Source organism: Eumetopias jubatus, unplaced genomic scaffold (genome assembly GCF_037043125.1).
Source record: "Eumetopias jubatus isolate StellerSeaLion01/CBP00866 unplaced genomic scaffold, mEumJub1_p1.0 scaffold_11, whole genome shotgun sequence".
Lineage (NCBI taxonomy): Eukaryota > Metazoa > Chordata > Mammalia > Carnivora > Otariidae > Eumetopias > Eumetopias jubatus.
In genome coordinates, this window is record NW_028274817.1 from 60,977,007 (window position 1) to 61,004,819 (window position 27,813).

Here is a 27,813-nt window from a genome sequence, read left to right on the forward strand (position 1 = left end):
CTAAAAGAATTTGTGATCCCTAAACCAGCCCTGCAAGAAATATTAAAGGGGACCCTGTAGGCAAAGAGAGAGACCAAAAGTAACAGAGACCAGAAAGAAACAGAAACAATCCACAGAAACAGGATTTTACACGTAATACAATCACAATCGCACTAAATTCATATATGTCAATAAATACTCTGAGTGAAAACGGGCTAAATGTTCTAATCAAAAGTCACAGGGTATCAGATTGGATAACAAAATAAGACCCACCCATATACGTTATACAAGAGACTCATTTTGAACCTAAAGATACCTCTAGACTGAAATTGATGGGGGAGAGAACCATTTATCATGCTAATGGACCTAGAAAGAAAGCTGGGGTAGCAATCCTCATCTCAGACAAATTAGATTTAAAACCAAAGGCTGTAGTAAGGGATGAAGAGGGACACTATATCATACGTAAAGGGTCTATCCAACAAGAAGATCTAAGAATTATTAATATTTATCCTCCTAACTCGTGAGGAGCCAATTATATAAAACAATTAATAACCAAATTAAAGAAACACACTAGTAATAATACAATAATAGTAGAGGACTTCAACACCCCACTCAGAGCAATGGACAGATCATCTAAGCAGAAGATCAACAAGGAAACAAGGGCTTTGAATGACACACTGGACCAGATTAACTGCACATATATATTCAGAGTATTCCATCTTAAAGCAAAAGAATACACATTCTTCTCGAGTGCACATGGAACTTCTCCAGAATAGATCACATACTGGGTCACAAATCATGTCTCAACTGATACCAAAAGACTGGGATTATTCCCTGTATATCTTCAGACCACAATGCTTTGAAACTTGAAGTCAATTACAAGAGGAAATTTGGAAGGAACTCAAACACTTGGAAGCTAAAGAGCATCCTGATAATGAATGAATGGGTCAATCAGAAAATCAAAATCAATTTAAAAAATTAATGGAAAAAATGAAAATGAAGACACAGCTGTTTAAAACCTTTGGGGTACAACAAAAGTGGTCCTAGGAAAGAAGTACATAGCAATACAATCCTTTCTCAAAAAATTAGAAAAGGCTCAAATACACAAGCTAAACTTACACTGAAAGGAGCTGAAGAAAGAAAAGCAAATAAAGCCTAAAGCAAACAGGAGAGGAGAAATTATAAGGACTAGAGCAGGGGCGCCGGAGTGGCTCAGTCAGTTAAGCATCTGCCTTCAGCTCAGGTCATGATCCCAGGGTCTTGGGATCGAGTCCCACATTGGGCTTCCAGATCAGCAGGGAGCCTGCTTCTTCCTCTGCCTGCTGCCCCCTCTGCTTGTGTTCTCTCTCTCTCTGACAAATAAATACATAAAAATCTATAAATAAATAAATAAATAAATAAATAAATAAATAAATAAATACTAGAGCAGAAATCAATGAAATAGACCAGAAGAACAGTAGAATAGATCAATGAAATTAGAAGCTTGTTCTTTGAAAGAATTAATGAGATTGATAAATCCCTGGCCATATTTATCAAAAAGAAAAGAGAAAGGACCTAAATTAATAAAATCATGAATAAAAGAGGAGAAATCACGACCAACACCAAAGAAATACAAACAATTTCAAGAACATGTTATGAGTAAATATATGCCAGCAATTAGGCAATCTGGAAGAAATGGATGCATTCCTGGAAACACATAAACTACCAAAACTAAAACAGGAAGAAATAGAAAAGTTGAACAGACCCATAACCAGCAAGGAACTTGAAGCAGTAGTCAAAAATTATCAAACAAGCAAGAGTCCAGGACCAGATGGCTTCACAGGGGAATTCAACCAAACATTTAAAGAACTAATACTTATTCTTCTGAAGCTGTTTCAAAAAATCAAAATGGAAGGAAAACTCAAACTCTCAAACTCTTTCTATGAGGGCAACATTACCTTGTTCCCAAAACCAGACAAAGACCCCACCAAAAGGGAGAATTACAGACCCCTGTCCTTGATGATGGATGCCAAAATTCTCACCAAGATCCTAGCCAATAGGATCCAACATTATATTAAAAGGATTATTCACCACAACCAAGTGAGATTTATTCCTGGGCTGCAAGGTGGATCAACATCCACAAATCAATCAACGTGGTACATCACATTAATAAAAGAAAGGACAAGAACAATATGATGCTCTCAATTGATGCAGAAAAAAAAAATTTGAAAAAATACAGCATCCTTTCTTGATTGAAACTCTCCATGGTGTAGGGATAAAGGGAGCATACCTCAGTATCATAAAAGCTGTGAAAAGCCCACAGCGAATATCTTTCTCAATGGGGAAAAGCTGGGGGCTTTTCCACTACAGTCAGGTGTATGACACGGATGCCCACTTTTACCACTGTTGTCCAATATAGTATTAAAAGTCCTACCCTCAGCAATCAGACAACAAAAAGAAATAAATGCATTCAAATTGGCAAAGAAGAAGACAAACTCTCACTCTTCACAGATGGCATGATAATCAATGTGGAAAACCCAAAAGACTCCACCCCCAAATTGCTAGAACTCATGCAGGAATTCAGAAAGAGGCAGGATGTAAAATCAATGCACAAAAATCAGTTGCATTTCTAAACACTAACAATGAGGCAGAAGAAAGAGAAATTAAGGAATTGATCCCATTTACAATTGCACCAAGAGCCATAAGATACCTAGGAATAAACTTAACCAAAGAGGTAAAGGATCTGTACTCTAAAAACTACAGAACACTGAAGAAAGAAATTGAGGAAGACACACACACACACACACACACACACACACACACACACACACAAGTTCCATGCTCATGAATTGAAAGAATAAATATTGTGAAAATATCTACGCTGCCCAGAGCAATTTACACATTCAATGCAACCCCTATCAAAATACCATTGATATTTTTCACAGAACTGGAACAAACAATCCTAAAATTGGTATGGAACCAGAAAAGACCCCGAATCTCCAGGACAATGTTGAAAAAGAAAATGAAAGTTGGTGGCATTACATTGCCAGACTTCAAGCTCTATTACAATGCTATAATCATCAAGAAAGTATGGTACTGGCATAAAAACAGACACGTAGATCAATGGAACAGAATAACGAACTATGAAATTGACCCTGAACTCTGTGGTCAACTAATTTTCAACAAAGCAGGAAAGAATATCCAATGGAAAAAGATAATCTCTTCAACAAATGATGTTGGTAAAATTGGACAGCCACATGCAGAAGAATGAACCTGGAACATTTTCTTACACCATACACAAAAATAAACTCAAAATGGATGAAAGACCTAAATGTGTGAAAGGAATGAATCAAAATCCGAGAGGAGAACACAGGCAATAGCCCCTTCAACCTCAGCTGTAGCAACTTCTTCCTAGACACATCTCCAAAGGCAAGGGAAACAAAAACAAAAACGAACAATTGAGACTTCATCAAGATGAAAAGCTTTTGCACAGAGAAAGGAAACAGTCAACAAAATGAAAAGACAACCCATGGAATGGCAGAAGATATTTGCAAATGACATATCAGATAATAGGCTAGTTTCCATGATCTATAAAATCTTATCAAACTCAACACCCATAAAACAAATAATCCAGTCAAGAAATGGGCAGAAGGGGCACCTGGGTGGCTCAGTCAGTTAAACATCTACCTTTGGCTCAGTTCGTGATCCCAGGGTCCTGGGATTGAGCCCCACACTGGGCTCCCTGCTCCATGGGGACCCTGCTTCTCTTTCTCCTTCTGCCTGTTTCTCCCTCTGCTTGTACTCTCTCTCTCTCTGTCAAATAAATAAATAAAATCTGAAAAAAAAAAAGAAATGAGCAGAAGACATGAATAGGGATTTCTCCAAAGAAGACATACCAATGGACAACAGACACATGGAAAATACTCCACATCACTTGGCATCAGGGAAATATAAAACCACAATGAGACACCTCATACCAGTCAGAATGGGTAAAATTAACAAGACAGGAAACAACAAATATTGGCAAGGATGTGGAGAAAGGGTAACCCTCTTACACTGTTGGAGGAAATGCAGGGTGATACAGAAACTCTGGAAAACTGTATAGAGATTCCTCAAGATGTTAAAAATAGATCTACCCTTATACCCAGCAATTGTACTACTAGGTATTTACCCCAAAGGTACAAATGTAGTGTTCAAAGGGGCACATGCACCACAATATTCATAGCAGCAATGTCCACAATAGCCAAACTGTGGAAGGAGCCAAGGTGTCCTTCCATGGATGAATGGATAAAGAAGATATGGTTCATATATACAATGGAATATTACTCAGCCATCAGAAAGGATGAATATCTACCATTTTCATCAATATGGATGGAACAGGAGGGTATTATGTTAAGTGAAACAAGTCAAGCAGAGAAAGACAATTATCATATGGTTTCACTCAAATGTGGCACATAAGAAATAGTGCAGGAGATCAAAAGGGAAGGGAGGGAAAATAGAATGGGAAGTCATCAGGGAAGGAGGAAAACCATGAGAGACTGTTAACTATAGGAAACAAACTGAGGATTGCTGGAGGGGAGGTGTGTGGGAAGATGGGGTAATTGGGTGATGGGCATTAAGGAGGACATGTGATGTGATGAGCACTGTGTGTTATATGCAACTGATGAATTATTGAACCCTGCATCTGAAACTAATGATGTACTATATGTTGGCTAATTGAATTTAAATGAAATTTTAAAAAAAGAATTAGTATAACAAAGTAAGTAAAAACACTAAAATCGTAATTTGAAATAAAAGCATTCATAATTGTACATTAATCAACCTGGATATGTCCTCAGAGATCACATAAACGATCATTTTTATTTACTGATTAGTATACCAAGACCATAAAGTGGTTAAAAGACTTTTCTAAGATAATGTGGGATTCTGGGAAATAACAGAGCAAAAGCTGGAATCCAGATTTTCATTTTTCTTATTCCTTACTGGTAGAAATGATTTTTTTCCTTTTCAAATTACAGATGGGTGCAAAATAATAAATACCCTTTTAAAGGTTAGAAAATCATGTCGCCTTTATTAGGAGAAAAATCCAATTATAAAAAGACCTAACAGATAAGGACCAATTCATAAAGATTAGTTCCAGTCAACAAGATCATCTAGAGAATAGCTAAACATCTTACCCAAATGAGAATTTGTTCACTCATAGTTGGAGAGGTCTCTCTTCTTGTCATATTTAATAAGTCAACAAGAGGACAGATGGTCATCCCCTACAAGATGGAGAATGAAAACCAAATTTTTTTCATAGGTAATTATTGCTTGTATATGTCCCTGGCATTTATGTGTGTGTATGTCTGTGTGTGCATATACACACATGTGTGTCTTCATCTGTCCATGTTCAGAATTTAGAACATTATCTGAAAATTCAGAGGGATCATGAGATAACACCAGGGAGAAGAGCTGTGATTTTTCTCTCACAAAGATCAAGGGGAAATATATATTTTATACAAAAATCTGGGTCATCTAATAAAACCTAAAAAAAAAAAATCTACCGGCGTATTTCAAAAATGGAAGTAGTCAAATAACAGAGCCAAGTTGTTACAAGAGATTTTCATTTCAGTATCTTCCAATTACCACAGACACATCATTTTGTCATTATTCATCATCCACCAGAAATTAAATTGCAGTCCTCTTGGCATGTTATTTTAAATTTTTCTTAAGGGGGATACTAAAAGAAGCAAACATTCTATATAAGAACCTTTCACTGAGTTGTGTCCCAATATCTTTTGAGCATATATTATGTGTCAGAATCTGTATTAGGCTTTGGAGTTACAGTGAGAAGATAAAGTTGAAAGGGCACATATCCTTATGGAGCTCACACTGTAGTGTAATATCTCAGGAAGACAGTCATTGGTCAAATGATTGCATTAATGAATGAATGAAAAATTACAACCTGAGATAAATGTTCTGAAGGAAATGAAGCTGGCTTCATGATAAAAAGACACATTTTAAATTGAGAGGTAAGGGAATTGTTTTCTAAGGAAGTGACACCTAAGCTAAGACCTGAAGGGTGAAAAGCCATTAACTACATGAAGAGCATTAGTAAGGAGAAGGCATGGTATATTAAAGAAACTGAAAATCCTGTGGGACTGTGTTGTAGAGTGCAATGAAAACCGTATTATTGTTAAGACTGGAGAGATAGGCTGGGGTTAGACAATGCAAAGATTCTCAGCCCGGATGAATTGACAAAAAAAAAAAAAAAGAATGACCAGATTTATAATTTAAAAAATATCACTTCAGCTGCAGTGTGAAAATAAGTGTTGAAAATGAGCCATTATAATGAAAATGTTTAGGAGACCATTTTGGTTGGAGATATTAATTTGTAAGTCATATGCATATGATTAGCAAATAAAGCCATATATGGGTATGGATGAGATCATCAAGGACAGAGTAAAGAGCGAAAAGAGAAAAGGGTCTAGAGGAATCCTTGAAGAACTCTGACATTTAGTGATGTAACAATGGGAATAAAACTGCAAAAGAGATAAAGAGGAACCAGAGAAAGAAAAGAAAAATCAGAAAGTGAATTGTCATAAAACACAAAAGAAATATTTCAAAAAGGTGGGAATTTGACCTATGTAGAATTGTGCTGACAATTCAAGGGAAGTGAAGTAGGAGGACACTTGTTGTGATGATCACCAAGTGTTGTATGGAAGTGTTGAATCACTAAATTCTACACATGGAACTAATATTACACTTTATGTTAACTAATTGGAATTTAAATAAAGACTTGAAAAAAATGAAGATGGAAATATCAATTTTTAACTTTAATAAAAATAGGGAGAAGCAAAGGCTATGAAGTCATGAGAGAGTATACTTCAGTTTAGTTTAGTTGTGTTTTAAATAGGAGTAACTTGAGCATGTTTATAGCTGATGGGAAGGATCTAGTTGAAAAGAAGAGTGAATATACATGAAAGAAAATCAATGTTTGATAATGCCAAACAAGAAAGGAATAAATTACAGAGCATAGCTTGAGATAGGAGATCCTAGTTCTGTTGTAAGAACAAGAAAGGATGGGAGCAGATAGTTATGTTGGGATGTTGAAGGAGCTCCCATGGATGGCTACTATAAGCCAAGTTGTTCTTTGGTCCTTTTTATGAAATTATAGAAATTTTAGGACTGAATGGAATCTGAGATGATAAGGTAGTTTTCAACTATTTTGAAACTATGGGGAGGGGGCAATTTTTGGTTGTCACAATAACTGGCACTTTAATACTGGTATTTAGTGGGTAGGATCAGGGATCCAGTCAAATAATAAAGAATTATTCTGCCCAAAAAGCCTATCAGTAGTGACTCCATTAAGAAACCCCTGTTTTGAAGATATAAAAACTGAAAACAAGAGATTTGCTGATGTCAATACAATAAGTTTTAAAGAACAAAAATTCAGGCTCAAATTGCATAATTCCAAATCCATGTTATTCTATTTGACAAAGATGTGGTACACACACACACACACACACACACACACACACACACACACACACACACACACTGGAATATTCCTCAGCCAAAAAAGGAATGAAATCTTGCCATTTGCAACAACATGGATGGAGGTAGAGAATATTATGTTAAGTGAAATAAGTCAGTCAGAGGAAGAGAAATGTGATATGATTTTGCTCACATGTGGAATTTAAGAAACAAAACAAATGAGCATATGGGGAAAAGAGATAGAGAGGCAAACCAAGAAACAGATCCTTAACTATAGAGAATAAACTGGTGGTTACCAGAGGAGAGGTGCATGGGAGGATGGGTTAAATAGATGATGAGGACTAAGGAATGCACTTGTTGTGATCAGTGTTGGGTGTTGTATGGAAGTGTTGAATCACTATACTGTATGCCTGAAAATATTGCTTTGTATGTTAACTAACTGGAATTTATTTTTTTAAGATTTTATTTATTTATTTGAGAGAGAGAGATAGCAAGAGAGAGCACAAGGAGTGGGTAGAGGGAGAAGTAGACTCCCCGCTGAGCAGGGAACCTGATGTGGGGCTTGATCACAGTACCCTGGGATCATGACCCAAGACAAAGGCAGATGCTTAACAGACTGAGCCACCCAGGTGCCCCAACTAACTGGAATTTAAATAAAAACTTAAAAAAATAAATCCATGTTTTTGTATTGTATCATAATATCAATTTAAGAATGAGAGATCACACTTAAATTTCCAAAAATGTTCCTGAAGTGGTTAAGAGGTCAAAATGATTAAAATAAAATATATTAATATATACACAGGTTGTAAATTTTCAAGCATTCTGTCGGGTAGGAGAGGTTAGCACTTTAAATTGTCTTCTCAGATTTTTCTGCTAAGAGGCACCTCTACTATATTTTTAAATGTGATTAGTCCATATATACAATGGACTATTACTCAGCCATCAGAAAGGATGAATACCCAAATTTTACATCAACATGGATGGGACTGGAGGAGATTATGTTAAGTGAAATAAGTCAAGCAGAGAAATTCAATTATCATATGGTTTCACTTACTTGTAGAACATAAAAAATAGCATGGAGGACATTAGGAGAAGGAAGCGAAAAATGAAGGGGGGCAATCAGAGGGGGAGACAAACCATGGGAGACTATGGACTCCAAGAAACAAACTGAGGGTTTTAGAGGGGAGGGGGTGGGGGATGGGCTAGCCTGGTGATGGGTATTAAGGAGGGCACATACTGCATGAAGCACTTGGTGTTATATGAAAACAATGAGTTGTGGATCACTACATCAAAAACTAATGATGTATTGTATGGTAACTAACATAATAAAATAAAATTAAATTAAAAAAATAAATGTGATTATCTCGTTGCTTGGTTTTTCTATAAAAATGAACATATTGCCAGTACTGCTGCTAATAATCATATGAGATAAAGTCAAATGTATCAGAAGTCTTGTGTTTAAACTTAAAAAATTAATTATACTGGGGCATCTGGGTGGTTCAGTCAGTTAATTGTCTGACTCTTGATCTCAGCTCAGGTCTTGTACTCAGGGTTGTGAGTTCAAGCCTCATGTTGGGCTCCATGATAGGCATGGAGCATACTTAAAAAAAATAATAATTATACTGATTAGGTAATAAGCTTAGAGAAGCCAAAAATTAGTGTTTACTCTTTTTAATGCTATATTTCAAGCACTCTGAATGCTACCTGGCATGTAGTAGTGGCTCAATAAATATTTGTTGACCACATCAACAACATTAATGTGAGTAATATAAATGAGAAAGTGAAATAATAGATATGAAAACACTTTGCCCAATGTCATGCAATTGTGTGGTCTAGTTAAAACTGAAAATTAGACTATGGAGATCATTGATTGGTCATGACTTCTGATAAGTCATAATTCTCCAGCCTGGATTTTAGATCACACTTTCAAAGAATTATTTGAATTACACTTAAAATTATAAAAGCAGAGGAGAGAAAAATTTGCATCAATAGTTCTTATCTACCAAATGATTCCTATTTCCACCAGATCTGACCCACAGGCTCTGACTTTTCCGTTGGGCAGAGACTCTGAATTCAAAGCAAAGGGAAGAATGAGGGTAATGTATTCTACATATCACATAATTTGCTATTAGAAAAAAATTGCCTTTGTATGCCATTTTGAAAGTCCCAATTCCTATTTATTCTTTTAAAGATTTTTATTTATTTCTTTTTAGAGAGAGAGCATGAGCAGGGGGAGGGGCAGAGGGAGAGGGAGAGATAGAATCTCAAGTAGACTCCAAGCTGAGCATGGAGCCCCACATGGGGTTTGATTTCACAATGCTGAGATCATGACCTGAGCCAAAATCAAGAGCTGGACACTTAACCAACTGAGCCACCCAGGCAACCCCCTATTTATTCTTAAATCCTTAACTAAAGAGATTAACTGACTACACAGTCTAAATTCACTTAATACTTGATTTTACCTGTCTGGACTTAACATATCAGTGCCCTAACATGGAAAGATAGCCAGTGGAATAACAGTTTTATAGACTTTGAATGCATGCATACCTAACAATTCCATTACATGACTTAAAAGCAAGGGTGAGTGATGTCTGTTCACCTTCTATAAACAGAGAGAAGAGAGAGCAAGAGTGAGGCTAAAATAATAAATGTCAGCGAGGAGAGGAAATGAAGAGTCAGAAGTTGTCCAAAATATTGTTTTGTTTTTTTAAACAAAAGTATGGTTGAACAAAAAGTAAGAGGAAGAGGTGAGATTTGCCCTAAATTTTACATGTCGGAACAAGGGCTTTAAGAAAGAAAGCTATCGAGCCAAATAAAAAAACGAGATGGAATATGGAAAAAATGGCTTTAAATAAACAACAAAATCTACTGCTTTCAAATAAGCTTGCACACTTCTTGGTCATTTTCCAACCACTTTGAAAATATATCCCCATAAAGTTAGTATTTTCACATTATCTCAGAAATGTGGAAAGAAGCATGTAATAAATTCCATTAATGTTAATGTTGAAACTTCAAAGAAAGTCAGGGGTATCCTAACTGTTCATTAGCTCTTTGATGCTTTTAAATGACAGAAATGCCTTTCTGTGACATCAGTTTCTTTAACATACCAGAAAAGCATGTCACCCCAAGAGTTTCCTTTCCAATTTGGAACTATGCAATTTTTTATAAATGCATCTGAATTGCCCAATGTCAGGGGAGCGACTTATTCACAGTTTTCAGAAGCAATTTTATGTAATTCTCACTTTTTAGGTAACATTTGAGTTTTGACATTCCACTAAATTTATTCTGACACTTGAAAAAATGTTATACATTGCTTTTGTGGGATAGAACTACATCCTTTTAACAGTGTTTATCACAGGTAGAAAGCTTCCCGGTGTTAGCAGGTTTGCCTAAAGACCTATTCTTTTAAAAAGTTAACCCCATATTTGCATTTTTAAACCCATCTAAAGTACTATCCGTTTTCACTTACCTTAATTCATTCTGCTCAGTCTACCAGGGATAGATCAAAATTATTACTTCTAAAATAAAGATGTCAAACCAACCAGACAAAGTGACATCTCCTCACATAGACCATTTTATGTATTTTATGCTATTATACTCTGTCCATTTGAAGGTGCAGATTATAGTTGAGAGACAAAATTTCATTCCATGTGGTTGAATCTCTGTTTTAACTAGTATTTCTGGTTATATGAAGTAATAAGTAAATCAAGGTCATAGTTTAAAGAAAACAAAAATGTACTCTTGATTTTAAAGCTTTACCATATGTTACTAATTTATAGCCATATTCCAAATTAACATTTTAATTAAGTTTTTATTTTAATTCCAGGATACTTAATATACAGTGTGATATTAGTTTCAGGTATATAAGACACTGTTTCAAGAATCCACTCACTACCCAGTGATCATCACAAGTGAATTTCTTAATCCCCATCACCTATTTCACCCAACCATCCTGACCTCCACCCTCTGGTAACCATCAGTTTTTTCTCTGTAGTTGAGTCTGCTTCTTATTTTTTCTCTTTCTCTCTCTTTTAACTATAATCATTTCTTTTTTTTGTAAATTCCACATATGAGTGAAATCATATGCTATTTATCTTTCTGTGACTTATTTCACTTAGCTTTATACCCTTTAGCTCCATCCATGACATTGCAAATGGCAAGATTTCATTATTTATGGCTGAATAATATTCCGTGGTATGTATACATGCATATATGTATACATATATACATACCATATCTTGTTTATCCATTCATCAATTGATGGACACTTAAGCAGCTTCTATCACTTTGCTATTGTAAATAATGATGCTATAAACACAGGGGTGCATGTATCCTTTGAATTAGTGTTCTTGTATTCTACAGATAAATGCCTAGTAGTGTGATTGCTGGATCATAGGGTAGTTCTATTTTTAACTTTTTGAGGAACCTCCATACTGTTTTCCACACAAGCTGCACGACTCTGCCTTCCCACCAACAGTGCAAGAGGGTTCCTTTATCTCCATATCCTCACCAACACCAGTGGTTTCTTGTGTTGTTGATTTGAAGCATTCTGACAGGTATAAGGTGATATCTCATTGCAGTTCTGATTTGCATTTCCCTGATCACAAGTGATGAGCATCCTTTCTATGTGTCTGTTGGCCACCTGCATGTCTTCCTTGGAGAAATATCTGTTCTTGTCTTCTATCCATTTATTAACTAGATTATTCATTTTCTTGGGTGGTGAGTTTTATAAGTTCTTTGTATATTTTGGATAATAACCCTTATTGGACATGTCACTTGCAAATATCTCCTCCCATTCCATAGGCTGCCTTTTAGTTTTGTTGATTGCTGTTTGCTGTGCAGAAGCTTTTTATTTTGATATAGTCCCAATAGTTGGTTTTTGCTTTTGTTTCCCTTATCCCAAGAGAGACATATCTAGAAAAAAGTTGATGTGACTGATGTCAAAGAGGTTATTGCAGGTATTCTCTTCTAGGAGTTTGATGGTTTCAGGTCTCACATTCAGTTCCTTAAACCATTTGGATTTAAATTTTCTGTAGAGTGTAAGAAAATGGCCTAGTTTCTTTCCCTTGCATGAAATTGTCCAGTTTTCCCAACACAATTTGTTGAACAGACTCTCCTCAGTCTGTTCAGAATATCCCATTGGATATCCTTTCTTGCTTTGTCGGACATTCATTGATCATTTGGTCATGGATTTATTTCTGGATTTTTTACTCTGTTCTATTGATCTATGTGTCTATTTTTATGCCTACATTACTGTTTTGATTACTACAGCTTTGTAATATAACTTGAAGTCCAGAATTGTGATGTCTCCAAATTTGTTTTTCTTTTTTAAAGGTTCCTTTAGCTATTCGGGGTCTTTTGTGGTTCCATACAACTTTTTCTATTGTTTCTTGTAGTCCTATTGAAAACTGCTGTTAATATTTTGATAAGGATTTTATTGAATCTGTAGTTAGCTTTGGGTAGTACAGACATTTTAACAATATTTGTTTTTTCCATCCATGAGCATGGACAGTCTTTCCACTTCTTTGTATCATCATCAATTTATTTTCTCAGTGTTTTATAGTTTTCAGGGTACAGGACTTTCTGCATTTTTGTAAAGTCTTTTCCTAGGATCTTACAATTTTTGCAGCAATTGCAAGTAGGATTGTTTTCTTAATTTATTTTTCTGCTGCTTCATTATTGGTACATAGAAATGAAACAGATTTCTATATGCTGATATTGTATCCTACAATGACTGAATTCATTTATCAGCTCTAGCAGGTGTGTGTGTGTGTGTGTGTGTGTGTGTGTGTGTGTGGTTTTATGGGTTACCTACATAAAATATCATATCATCTGCAAATAGGGAATATTTCTCCTTACTGATTTGGATGCTGCTTATTTCTTTTTGTTGTCTGATTGCTGTGGCTCAGACTTCCACTACTATGCTGAATGAAAGTTCTGAAAGTGATGATTGTTGCCTTGTTCCTGACCTTAAGGGAAAAGCTCTCAGTTTTCTCCCATTGAGGATGATGTTAGCTGTGGGTTTTTCATACATGGCCTTCATTTTGTTGAGGTATTTTCCCTCTAAACCTACTTTGTTAAGGGTTTTTATCATGAATTCATGTTGTATTTTGTCAAATTATTTTTCTGTATCTATTGAAATGATCATATGGTTCTTATCCTTTCTCTTATTGATGTGATGTATCACATTGATTGATTTGCAAATATTGAACTGCACTTGCACCCCAGGAATAAATCCTACTCCATCATGGTGAATGATTTTAATGTATTGTTGAATTCAGTTTGTTGAGAATTTTGTTGAGAATTTTTGTATATATGTTCACCAGAGATATTGGCCGATAGAGATTTTTTTAGTGGTATCCTTATCTGGTTTGGTAGGGTAATGCAGACCCCAAGAATGAATTTGGAAGTTTTCCTTCCATTTCTAGTTTTAGAATAGTTACAGAAGAATAGGTATTAACTCTTCTTGAAATGTTTGGTAGAATTTGCCTGTGAACCCATGCAGTCCTGGACTTCTTTCTTGGTAGTTTTTTTAAATTACTGATTCAATTTCTTTGCTAGGTATCAGTATGTTCAATTTTTCTTTTTTTTACTATGTTATGTTAGTCGCCATACAGTACATCATTAGTTTTTGATGTAGTATTCAATGATTCACTAGTTGCCTATAACATCCAGTGACCATTACAACACGTGCCCTCCTTAATACCCATCGCCCAGCAAGCCCATCCCCCCAGCCCCCTCCCCTCTGAAACCCTCAGATTGTTTCCCAGAGTTCACAGTTTCTCATGGTTCTTCCCCCACTCTTATTTCCCCCCCTTCAGTTTTCCCTTCCTTCCCCTAATGTCCTCCATGCTATTCCTTATGTTCCACATAAGAGTGAAACCATATAATTGTCTTTCTCTGCTTCACTTATTTCACTTAGCTTAATCCCCTCCAGTTCTATCCATGTCGATGCACATTTAGGTATTCATCTTTCTGCTGGCTGAGTAAAATTCCATTGTATATATGAACCACACCTTCTTTATCCATTCATCTGTGAAGGGCATCTTGGTTCCTTCCACAGTTTGGCTATTGTGGACATTGCTGCTATGAACATTGGGGTTCATGTGCCCCTTCTTTTCACTACATCTGGATCATTGAGGTAAATACCCAGTAGTGCAATTGCTGGGTTGTAGGGTAGTTCTATTTTTAACATCTGGAGGAACTGTTTTCCAAAGTGGCTATACCAGCTTGCATTCCCACCAACAGTGTAAGAGGGTTCCCTTTCTCCACATCCTCGCCAACATTTGTTGTTTCCTGCCTTGTTCAAATTTTCTTTTTCCCGTTTCAGTTTTGGTAGTTGATGTGTTTTTAGGAATTTATCCATTTCTTCCAGGTTGTCCAATTTGTTAGTATATAGTTTTTCATAATAATCTCATATAATTATTTGTATTCCTCTGGTGTTGGTTGTTATTTCTCCTATCTCATTTGTGATTTTATTTATTTGAATCCTTTCTATTTTTTTTTCTGATAAGCTTGCCTAGATGCTTATCAATTTTATTGATATTTTCAAAAAACCAATTCCTGGTCTCATTAATGTCTTCTATTATTTTTCTAGTTTCTATATCATTTATTTTTTTTAATATTTCCTTTCTTTTGCTGGTCTAAGTTTTTGCATGTTGTTCTTTTTCTAGCTCCTTTAGGTGTAAGGTTAGGTTGTTTGAGATTTTTCTTGCTTCTTGAGGTAGGCCTGTAGTGCTATAAACTTTCTACTCAGAACTGCTTTTGCCTCATCCCAGAGGTTTAATACATTGTGTTTTAATTTTCACTTGTTTTCATGTATTTTTTTAAATTTTATTTCCTGGTTGATCCTTTCATGGTTTAGTAGCATGTTATTTAACCTCCATGTATCTGTGCTCTTTCCAGATTTCTAATATTGCCTTCTAGTTTCATAGCTTAGTGGTCAGAAAAGATGCCTGGTATGACTTCAATCTTGAATTTCTGCAGGCTTGTTTTTTGGCCTAATATGTGATCTACTCTACACAACGTTCCATGTGCATTTGATAAGAATGTGTATTCTGCTGTTTTAGGATGGAATGTTCTGAATATATTTGTTCAATACATCTGGACCAGTATGTCATTGAAAGCCACTGTTTCCTTGATTTTGTGTTTGGATGATCTGTGCATCGATATAAGTGGGGTGTTAAAGTCCCCTACTATTATTATATTATTACCAATTGGTTCTTTTATGTTTGTTATTAAATATTGTATGTATTTGGGTGCTCTTATGTTTGTGCATAATTATGATTGTTATATCTTCTTGTTGGACTGTTCCCTTTATTATTATATAGTGCCCTTCTTCTTCTTTTGTTATAGTGTTTTTAAAAAATCCATATGGGAGAGTTTCACTGGCTCAGTCAGTGTAGCATGTGACTCTTGATCTTGTGTTTGTGAGTTTGAGCCCCACCTTGGGTGTAGAGATTACTTAAAAACGAAATCTTTAAAAAGTAAATATAGTCTATTTTGTCCAATATATGCATTGCCACTCTGACATTCACTTGAAATACAGATGTTTCTCCATCACCTGACTTTCATCTATAGGTATCTTTTGGTATAAAATGTGTTTCTTATAAGCAGCATAAAGATGGATAGTGTTTTTTTTAATTTAAATTCAAGTTAGTTAACATAAAGTGTAGTACTGGTTTCAGGAGTGAAATTTACTGATTCATCACCTATGTATAACACCCAGTGCTCATCACAACAAGTGAACTCCTTAATGCCCATCACCCACTTAGCCTATCACCCTACCCACCACCCACCAGCAATCCTGTTTGTTCTCTCTAGTTAAGAGTCCCTTATGGTTTGCCTTCCTCTCCTTTTTTTATCTTATCTTATTTTATTTTTCCTTCTCTTCCCCAAGTTCATCTGTTTTGTTTCTTAAATTCTACATATGAGTGAAATCATATAGTATTTGGGTTTTCTCTGACTGACTGATTTCACTTAGCAAATACACTTTAGCTCAATCCATGTCCTTGCAAATGGCAAGATTACATTATTTTTATGGCTGAGTAACATTTCCCATCTTCTTTAAAAAAAGAGATTTATTGGGGCACCTGGGTGGCTCAGTCGTTATGCATCTGCCTTTGGCTCAGGTCATGGTCCCAGGGTCCTGGAATCGAGCCCTGCATCAGGCTCCTTGCTCGGCGGGAAGCCTGCCTCTCCCTCTCCCACTCCCCCTGCTTATGTTTCCTCTCTCGCTGTGTCTTTCTCTGTCAAATAAATAAAATCTTTAAAAAAAGAGATTTATTTATTTACTTATTTATTTATTTATGAATGAAAGAGGGAGAACTATATGAAATATAGAGAGAGGGAGAAGGAGAGAGAATATGAAGCAGACTCTGCACTGACCCCAGAGCCTGATGCAGGGCTTGATCTCACCACCACAAGATCATGACCTGAGCTGAAAACAAGAGCTGGCTGCTTAACTGACTGAGACACCTAGATGCCCCTATACTACATCTTCTTTATCCATCCATCATTTGATGGACAGTTTGGCTCTTTCCATAATTTGGCTATTGTTGACAGAGCTGCTATAAACATTGTGGTCCATCTGCCCCTTCGAATCAACATTTTTGTGTCCTTTGGATAAATACCTAGTGGTGCAATTGCTGGGTTATAGGGTAGTTCTATTTTTAACTTTTTGAGGAAATTCCATACTGTTTTCCAGAGCGGTTGTACAAGTTTGCATTCCCACCAAAAGTGCAAAAGAGTTCCCCTTTCTCCACATCCTTGCCTACATCGACTGAGTCGAGTTAATTTTAGCCATTCTCACAGGTATGAGGTGTTACCTTATTGTGGTTTTGATTTGTATTTCCCTGATGATGAGTGATGTTGACTTTCTTTTCATGCCTTTTAGGCATTTGTATATGTCTTCCTTGGAGAAATATCTGTTCATGTCTTCTGCCCATTTCTTAATTGGATTGTTTATGTTTTGGGTGTTGATTTTGATGAGTTCCTTATAGATACTGATAGGTCATTTGTATATATGTTCTCCCATTCCATCAGTTCCCTTTTAGTTTTGCTCATTGTTTCCTTTGTTTCCTTTGCTGTATAGAAGCCTATTGTCGTGATGAGGTCCCAATAGTTCATTTTTGCTTTCGCTTGTGTTGCCTCTGGAGACATGCCTAGTAAGAAGTGGTTGCTGCCCCTGTTCTCCTCTAAAATTTTGATGGTTTAATGAATTACACTTAGGTTTCTCATCCATTTTCAATTTATTTTTGTGTGTGGTGTAAGAAAGTGGTCCAGCTTCATTCTCTCCATGTCCTTGTCCTGTTTTCCCAAAACCTTTGTTGGAGAGACTATCTTTCTTCCATTGGATATTCTTTCTTGTTTTATCAAGATTAGTTGACCATAGAGTTGTGGGTCCATTTCCGGGTTCTCTATTCTGTTCCATACATCTATGACTCTGTTTTTGTGAAAGTACCAAACTGTCTTAATAATTACAGCTTTGTAATACAACTTGGAAGTCTAGAATTGTGATGCCTCCCACTTTGCTTTTCTTTTTCAACATCCCTTTGGGTGTTCAGGGTCTTTTCTGGTTCCATAAAAATATTAGGATTGCTTGTTCTAGTTTAGTGAAAAATGCTGGTGTTATTTTGATCAGGATTGCATTGAATGTATACATTGCTTTGGGTAATATAGACAATTTAACAATATTTGCTCTTCCAATCCATATGTCCAAAATGTTTTTCCATTTCCTCCAGTCTTCTTCAATTTCATTCAAAAGTGTTCTATTGTTTTCAGTTTATAGATATTTTACCTCTTTGGTTAGGTTTATTCCTAGGTATCTTATTGTTTTTGGTGCAATTGTAAATGGTATTGATTCCTTGATTTCCCTTTCTGCTGCTTCATGATTGGTGTATAGAAATGCAACATATTTCTGTACGTTAATTTTATATCCTGCAATTGCTGAATTCATTTATCAGTTCTAGCAATTTTGGGTGGAATATTTTGGGTTTTTTACATAGTATATCATGTCATCTGCAAATAGTTAAAGTTTGACTTCTTCCTTGCTGATTTGGAGGCCTTTTATTCATTTTTGTTGTCTGATTGCTGTGGCTAGGTCTTCCAATGTTATGATGAACAACAGTTGTAAGAGTGGACATCTCTGTCATCTTCCTGACCATTAAGGAAAACCTCTCAGCTTTTCCACAGTGGATGATATTACCTGTGAGTTTTCTGTATATGGTCTTTATGATGGTATGTTCCTTCTATCCCTACTTTCTTGAGGGTTTTTATCAGGAAAGGGTGCTATATTTTGTCAAATGGATTTTCTGCATCTATTCAGAGGATCATATGGTTCTAGTCCTTTCTTTTATTAATGTGGTGTATCATTTTCATTGATTTGCAGATATTGAACCACCCCTGTAGCCATGGAATAAGTGCCACCTGATCATGGTGAATAATTATTTTAATGTACTGTTGGACTCAATATATTAATATTTTATTAAGAATTTTTGCATCCATGTTCATCAGGGATATTGGCCTATAATTATTTTTAGTGGAGTCTTTGCCTTGTTTCGGAATCAAGGTAATGCTGGCCTCATAGAACGAGTTTGGAAGCTTTCCTTCTGATTCTTTTTTATTCTTTTTTAATTTTTTATTATGATTTTTTTAATAGTTTCAGAAGGATAGATATTAACTTTTCATTAAATGTTTGGTAGAAATCCACTGGAAAGCCATATGGCCCTGGACTCTTGCTTGTTGGAAATTTTTGATTACTGGTTCAATTTCTTTGCTGGTTATGGATCTATTCAAATTTTCTCTTTCTTCCTGTTTCAGTTTTGGTAGTTTATATGTTTCTAAGAATTTATCCATTTCTTCCAGATTTTCCAATTTGTTGGCATATAGTTGCTCACAATATTCTCTTATAATTCTATTTCTGCACTGCTGGTTGTGATCTCTCCTCTTTTATTCATGATTTTATTCTTTGGGTCTTTTTTCTTTTTTGTAAGTCTGGCTAGGGTCTTATCAATTTTATTAATTCTTTCAAAGAACCAGCTGCTTGTTTTGTTCATCTGTTCTACTGTTTTTTGTTTTGTTTTGTTTAATTTTCTGTGTCATTTATTTGTGCTCTAACCTTTACTATTTTCCTTCTTCTGCTGGCTTTACACTTTATTTAAGTTTTTTTTTCCAGGTCCTTTAAGTGTAATGCTACGTTGTGTATTTGAGACTTTTCTTGCTTCTTGATGGAGGCATGTATTGTTATATAATTCCCTCCTAGGACCACCTTGTCTGCATTCCAAAAGTTTTGGACTATCATGTATTCATTTTAATTTGCTTCCATGTATTTTTTCTTCTTTATTATTTTCCTGGTTAACCCATTCATTTTTTTTGGTAGTGTAGACATAACATTTTTTATTATGTTATGTTAATCACCATACATTACATCATTAGTTTTTGATGTAGTGTTCTATGATTCATTTTTGTGTATAGCACCCGTGCTCCATGCAGTACATGCCCTCTTTAATATCCATCACCAGGCTAACCCATCCCCTCACCCCCTTCCCCTCTAGAACCCTCAGTTTGACGAACCATGAGAGACTATGGACTCTAAGAAACCCATTCATTTTTAAGTAGGATCATCATTAACCTTCATGAATTTGTGATCTTTCTAAATTTTTTCCTGTGGTTGTCTTCAAGTTTCATAGTGTCATGGTCTGAAAATATGCATGGCATGACCTCAATCTTTTTATACTGGTTGGGGACGGATTTGTGATCCAGTATGTGATCTATTGTGGAGAATGTTCCATGTGTACTCAAAAAGAATGTGTCTTCTGCAGTATTAAGATGAAATGTTCTGAATATATCTGTAAAGTCCACCTGGTTCAGTGTTTCATTCAAAGCCATTGTTTTCTTGTTGATATTCTGCTTAAATGATTTGTCCATTGCTGTGAGCGAGGTGTTAAAGTCCCCTACTATTATTGTATTATTATCAATGAGTTTCTTTTTATTTTATTTTATTTACTTATTTGAGAGAAAGAATGAGATAGAGAGAGCATGAGAGGGGGGAGGGTCAGAGAGAGAAGCAGGCTCCCCGCTGAGCAGGGAGCCCAATGCAGGACTCGATCCCGGGACTCCAGGATCATAACCTGAGCCGAAGGCAGTGGCTTAACCAACTGAGCCACCCAGGCGCCCCAAGTTTCTTTATATTGCTTATTAATTGATGTATATATTTGGTTGCTCCCAAGTTGCAGGCATAAATATTTACAATTCCTAGATCTTCATGCTAAATAGACTGTTTTATTATGATATATGGCCTTTCTTCATCTCTTATTACAGTGTTTGGTTTAAAATCTAGTTTGTCTGATAAATACGATTATTCCACTTTTTTTAATGCTCATTAGTATGAAAAATGCTTCTCTATCCCCTCAGTTTCAAACTGATAGCATCTTTAGTCTAAAATGAGTTGCTTTTAAGCAGCATATTGACAGCTGTTTTTTTTTTTAACCATTCTGATACTCTGTGTCTTTTTATTGGAGGATTTAGCTCATTTACATTCAGAATAATTATTGAAAGATATGGATTTAGTGTCACTGTGTTAGCTGTAAAGATGCTGTTCCTGTAGATTGTCTCTGTTCCTTTCTAGTCTTTGTTATTTGGTTTATCTTTCCCACTCAAAGTGTTCCCTTTAATATGTCTTGCAGAACTGGTTTAGTGTCCATGAACTCCTTTCATTTTTGTTTGTCTTAGAAACACAATTTCTCCTTCTTTTTTTTGAATGAAAGTCTTTCTAGATAAAGTATTCTTGGTTGCATATGTTTCCTATTTAGCATGTTGAATGTATCATGCCACTCTTTTCTGACCTGCCAAATTTCAGTGGACAGGTCTGCTGCTAACCTCATGTGTCTACACTTGTAGGTTAAGGACGTTTTGTTCCTAGCTGCTTTCAGAATTTTCTCTTTATCTTTGTATTTTTCTTTGTATTTTTCAAGGTCTCCTATGATATCTCATGGTGTTTACCTGTTTCTGTGGATTTTGAGGGGAGTTCTTTGTGCCTCTTGGACTTAATGCCTGTTTCCCTCCTCATATTAAGGAAGTTCTCAACTATAATTTGTTCAAATAAACTTTCTGCTCCTTTCTTCTGGGATTCCTATGAGACAGATATTATTTCATTTTATGGAATTGCTGATTTCCCTACATCTATATTTGTGAACAAATACTTGTCTTTGCCTCCTGTTTTAAGTTTATTTTCCATAATTTTATCTTCTGTATAACCTATTCATTCATCTGCTTCTGCCATTCTCATGATTACATTCAGTCAGTTTTCCATCTCAGTGATGCCATGTTTTATTTCAGCCTAACTAGGTTTTAGGTCTTTTATCTCTACAGCGAAGGACTTTTTGACACTTTCTATGCTTCTTTCAAGCTGGCTAGTATTGTTATGACCATGGTTCAAAGTTTTTTGTTTTTGTTTTTTTCCAGATATGTTGCTTATATCTGTTCTGAGACGATCTCTGGCTGTGATTTCTTCTTGATCCTTCTTTTTGGGAAAATTACTTTGTCTTGTAATTTTGTATGTTTCCTGTTCCTGAGTGTAATGTTGTATTAAGAAGGGGCATAAACTGTCCAGGGACTGGAGCTTCAGTTAGTGTTTCCGGTGTATGCTGTGTGCACTGTGCTGTTCAATTTGGTTGCTCTTTTACACGGCTCAGTCCTTTGCAGAGTTCCTCTCTGCTTGCAGTGGGGACTGTTTGGACCTTTAGCTAGGTGTGCTTTATTTGTTAAAATAAGTTTGGAAGAGGAGAGGAGTTAAGATGTTGGAGGAGTACAGGACCCTAAGTTCATCTGGTCCCTGAAACTCAGCTAAATAGTTATCAAATCGTTCTGAACATCTGCAAAATCAAACGAATATCTGAGAAAAGAAATGATGCAGTTCTACAAATAGGAAAGAAACCACTTTTTGGAAGGTAGGACATGTGGAGACCTGAATCTGGAGCGATATATTGGAGGATCCTGCAGAGTGGAGGGAGCCTGTTTAAGGAGGCTGCTGCAAAGTATTGCAAACAGCAGAGAACAAAATCAGAACATTTAGAAGTCTGCTACAGTGGGATACATCCCTGGCTTAAAGGTGGTCAGGTGATAAAGAGGGACAGAATCCCAGCTGGGACAGCGTGCTCTGAGTATCATTGGGGTCACAAGAAGAATGGGGTGCCCGAGTGCAGCAGAGTTCCCAGGCATCAGAGTGGGGATGCTGGCTGAAAACAGTGAGTATAGGTGCCAGATTTCTCCTCGTGTTCCATTAATGTCAAACCCACTGCTTGGTCATGCAACTGCTCTCCTGGCAGGGGCCCAGCAAAAGGCAGGAGTGTGGTGAGACCCCACTTCCTTCCCCCAGGAGATAGAGTACAGGTCTGCACTATAGGAGAATGTAAAATTTAGAACTTGAAACTCAGTCACATGCTTCTGATAAAAATGTTTGGTCAGAGTCTGGGTGAACACAGAATTTGAATAAAAACCAGGGAGACAAAAGTAATTGACTGCTGTTCTGTGAGAGCTCACTGAAGAGTGGAGGGTAGGAACTCTTAGCTCCAGGGTTAGAGATCTGGGTGACACCATTCTCATCCTGTCCATCAGCACTGAAAGTCTTCAGGGAGCAGAACAGTGCCACATAGTGGAATCTGGAGCTGCTTACACTGAGCCTGGCCCCCTGGTAAGGGAAGGACATTTCCACAAATACAAAGACACCTGAGAATCTGCAAAATGGACTCTACCACCAGGAGACCAACAAAAGCAGATTGCTCACACAAGTTTACTGATCATAGAGGGCTGCAAAGCTTCAGCTCTTAGGGAAAACAATATATAGCATTTGTGGGTTTTTTTTAATTCTTTTATTTTTTTAGCTATTTCTTATTTTTTCTACTTTTTAAACTTTTATTGTTATATATATCTTAGATATATTATGTTGGATTTTTTTGCTTTCCATTCATTGTATTTATTTTATTTTATTTTATTTATTTTTGTATATATATAATTTTTTTCTTTCTTTCCTATTTTGGGATCTAATTCCTTTTAACAAGCAGACCAAAATACACTCGGGATCTAGTATTTTGTTTTGTTCTGTTTTGTTTCTGGTTTGATTTTTTTCTTATTTTGTTTTGTTTTCTTTTGCTTTGCTTGTTATTTTTTCTGTTGTTGGTATTGTTCTCTTTTCTCTCTTTTCTTCTATTCTTTTCTGGACAATTATTTTTTTAATATTTTATTTATTTGACAGAGAGAGAGTGCACACACAAGCAAGGGGAGTGGCAGGCAGAGGGAAAGGGAGAAGCAGACTCCCCACTGAGAAGAGAGCCTGACATGTGGCTTGATCCCAGGACCCTGGGATAATGACCTGAGCTGAAGGCAGACGTTTAACCAACTGAGTAACCCAAGCACCCCTTTTTTCTAGATATATTAATGAGATGGAGAAATTAACAACAACAACAACAACAACAACAACAACAACAACAAAAGTACAGGAGGTAATACTCACTGCCAGGGATTTAACCAAAATGGATGTAAGATGTATGAACTAAAATTTAAAGCAATAATTATAATGATACTACCTGGGCTTGAAGAAAGCATAGAAGACACTAAAAAAAATATCATTGTAGAAATAAAAGAATTAAAATCGAGTCAGGAAGGCCTGTTTCATCTGGTCCCTTGAATTTTGTTGGATATCTATGAAACCATTCTGAACACACATGAATTCAACCTGAGATGTAAGAACATTTATCTGGATTACTAACAAGCAGAAAAATGTTACTATTCGCAAGGCAAAAGATGCAGAACCTTGAGTCTTCAGGGAAATATTGGAAGATAAACAGAGGGGGGAGGGAGCCTCCATAAGCTGGCTACCAGAAAGTAATATAACACCAGAGCAGAAAATCAGGACCCTTACCCTTAGAAATCTGCTCCAGTGAGATACATCCTTTCTGAAAAGGGCACAGAGGATGAATAGAGCAGAATTCTAGATGGATCATTGTTGTCTCCGTATCCCAGGAGACTCAGAATAAATGGGGGAGCCTGAACTGATAGAGTGCCCAAGCAGTGGAGCAGGGAGACTGGTTATGGTCAGCCGGCCCAGGGACTCTCAGCTCCAGTCACTGTAAAACAGGAGCCCAGCCCATAAGGAGACCACTCTCTGCTTGACCACCCTGGAAAGGACTAGAAGGTGCAAGCTGTTTAACAACCCAGAGGAAATACAAAACAGCTTGCAATTATGACACAGCAAGAGCTCTGAGGGTGGTGTGGCCCCCAAAAGAACACTAGGGTGGTACCCAGCCATGACCCAGGAGTCCAGAAAGAGGGTGCACTCCAAGCCCTCAGCTTCTAGCAACTGCAAAGACACAAAGCACAGAGACTCTCGCAGGTCCCCAGAACTCCCCCAGGAGAGTGGCAGCGGGTGGAAACCTCAGGATTCAGTGCTTTGGCACACACATAGGCTGTGCCTACCACCAAGCAACAGCTCTCAGGGCTGTGTAGCCACTGAAAGATTACTGGGGCAGCACCCAGCCATAACCTGGGAGCTGTGGAAGAGGGTATATATATGAGGCCATGGCTGCTCACAACTGCAAATGCACAATGCACAAAGATACTTGTGGGTCTCCAGAACTGGGAGAGTTGCAGCAGGTGCAAGTAGCACAAGAATGTGGAGTTTGGCACACAGAAATGGAGATGGTTTGACCTGCAGGGTTTATTGAAGAAAGGGGACCACGAACTTGCAGATCTGGGCCAGAGATTCCAGTATGGCCATATTTGCTCTGACCCTCTAAAGAGAAGTGGAAAGCCACCGGGGAAAAAAGCCACACAGCTTACCAACTCACATTAAGCCCATCCCCCCAACAAGGGGTGGGGCAACTCCACCCAGGCAAAGACACCTAAGAAGCAGAGCAGCAGGCTGCTCCCCGAGAAGACAGACTGGAAGAACAAGTGAATAATAAGGAAATAAGCTTATTTCCCAAAGGACTGTAAAACTCCAATGCCAGGGGAAAATAATATTCAGAACTCCAGGTTTTTCATCAGGACTCACTTATACTTCAGGCTAAAATTTTACATTTCTTTGTTGTTTCTTTTCTTTTTTCTTTTTCTTTTTTTTTTTTTTTTACCGTGTTTGCAGTTATTATTTCCCTACTTATGTTTTTAAGTCTTTTTTTAACTTTTATTTTTTTACATCTACATTTTATAGATTTATGTCCCATACTAGTCCATTTTTACTCTATTCAATTTTATCTTGATATATATGTAAGTTCTGATATCTTTGCAATTTTGGGATATAGTGTCTTCTAACACACAGACCAAAAATCAAGCAGGATCAGGCAGATCACCCTACTTTGTCCACCCTGAGAAATTATAGTCTCTATTCCTAACCCCTTTTTTTTATTGTTTTGGATCATCTTGCCTTTGTTTGCACAGCTGTGATAGCTTCTGACCACTTCGGATTTTTTTCTAGGGTGCATTTTGATTGAGTCATGGTAGATATTTTGAACTCTGTCCATTCACTCAACCATCCCTTGACTGAATGGCTAGGAGGAGGAACTCTCCAGAAAGAAAAGAACCTGAGACAATGACCTCTGCCACAGAACTAATGGATATGGGTATAAGCAAGATGTCAGAGATAGAATTCTGGATAGCAATCTTTAGTCAATAACTAGGCTTGAAAAAAAACATTAGTGACAATATAGAATCCCTAAAAAAAGAAATGAGATTTAATCAGGATGAATTTTAAAATGCTATGAATGAGATGCAGTTTAAACTGGATACTCTAACAGTCAGGGTAAATGAGGCAGAAGAGAAAATCACTGATCTAAAAGTTAAACTGATGGAAAGGAAGGAAGTTGAAAAAAAAAAGAGAAAGGCAGCTAGTAGCCCATGAAAAAAAGGCTTGGAGAGTTTAATGATGCCATGAAATGTTCCAATGTAAGAATTATTGAGATACCCGATGGGGTGGAGAGAGAGGGCTAGAAGGTATATTTGAGCAAATCATGGTTGAGAACTTCCCTAATTTGGGAAAGGAAACAAGCATTCCTGTCCAAGAGTGAGAGAGAACCCCTCCTAAAATCAATAAAAATAGATTAGCACCCTGGCATATAATAGTGAAGCTTCCAAATCTTACAGCCAAAAAACTATCCTGAGAGTGGCTAGGGAGAAGAGGTTCCTTACATATGTGGAGGAACATCCGAATAACATCAGATCTATCCACAAAAACCTGGATTGCCAAAAAGTGATGGCAAGAGATATTCAGGATATTAAATGAGAAGAATATGCAGCAAAGAATACATGATCCAGCAAGGCTGTCATTCAGAATGGATGGAGAGAGAGAGAAATTCCAGGACAGGCAGAAACTGAAAGAATATGTGACCACCAAGCCAGCCCTGCAAGAAATATTAAGGAGAATACTGTAAGAGAAGAGAGACCCCAAGAGTCACATAGAAAGAAACAGAGAAAATCTACAGAAACAGGGAATTTGCAGTCAATAAAATGACACTAAATTAATATCTTTCAATAGCTATTCTGAATGTAAATGGGCTGAATGCTCCCATGAAAAGACACAGGGTTTCAGATTGGAAAAAAAGCAGGACATAGCCATATGCTTTCTACAAGAGAATCATTTTGAACCTGAAGACACCTCCAGATTGAAAGAGGGGATGGAGAACAATTTACCAAGCCAATGGACCTCAAAAGAAAGCTGGGATAGCAATCCTCATATCAGACAAATTAGATTTTAAACAAAAAACCATAGTAAGAGATGTAGAGGGACACTGTATCATTCTTAAAGGGTCTATCCAACAAGAAAATCTAAAAATTGTAAATATCTATGCCCCCAACATGGGAGCAGTCAATTGTATAAATGAATTAATGACCAAAATAAAGAAACATACTGATGATAATACATTAATAGTAGGAGACTTCAACACTCCACTCACAGCAATGGACAGATCATCTAAGCAGAAGATCAACAAAGAAACAAGAGCTTTGAATGACACATTGGACCAGATGGACTTCACAAATATATACAGAACATTCCATCCTAAAACAGCAATATGCTTATTCTTCTCGAGTGCACATGGAACTTTCTCAGAATCAACCACATACTGGGCCACAAATCAGGTCTCAACAAATAACAAAATACTGAGATTATTCCCTGTACATTTTCAGACCACAATGCTTTGAAACTGGAACTCAACCACAAGAAGAAATTTGGAAGGCACTCAAACAACTTGGAGGTTAAAGAGCAACCAGCTGAATAATGAATGGGTCAAACAGAAAATTAAAAAAAAAGAACTTAAACTATTCATACAAACTAATGAGAAGGAAAACACACTGATTCAAAACCTATGGGATACTGCAAAGGCAGTC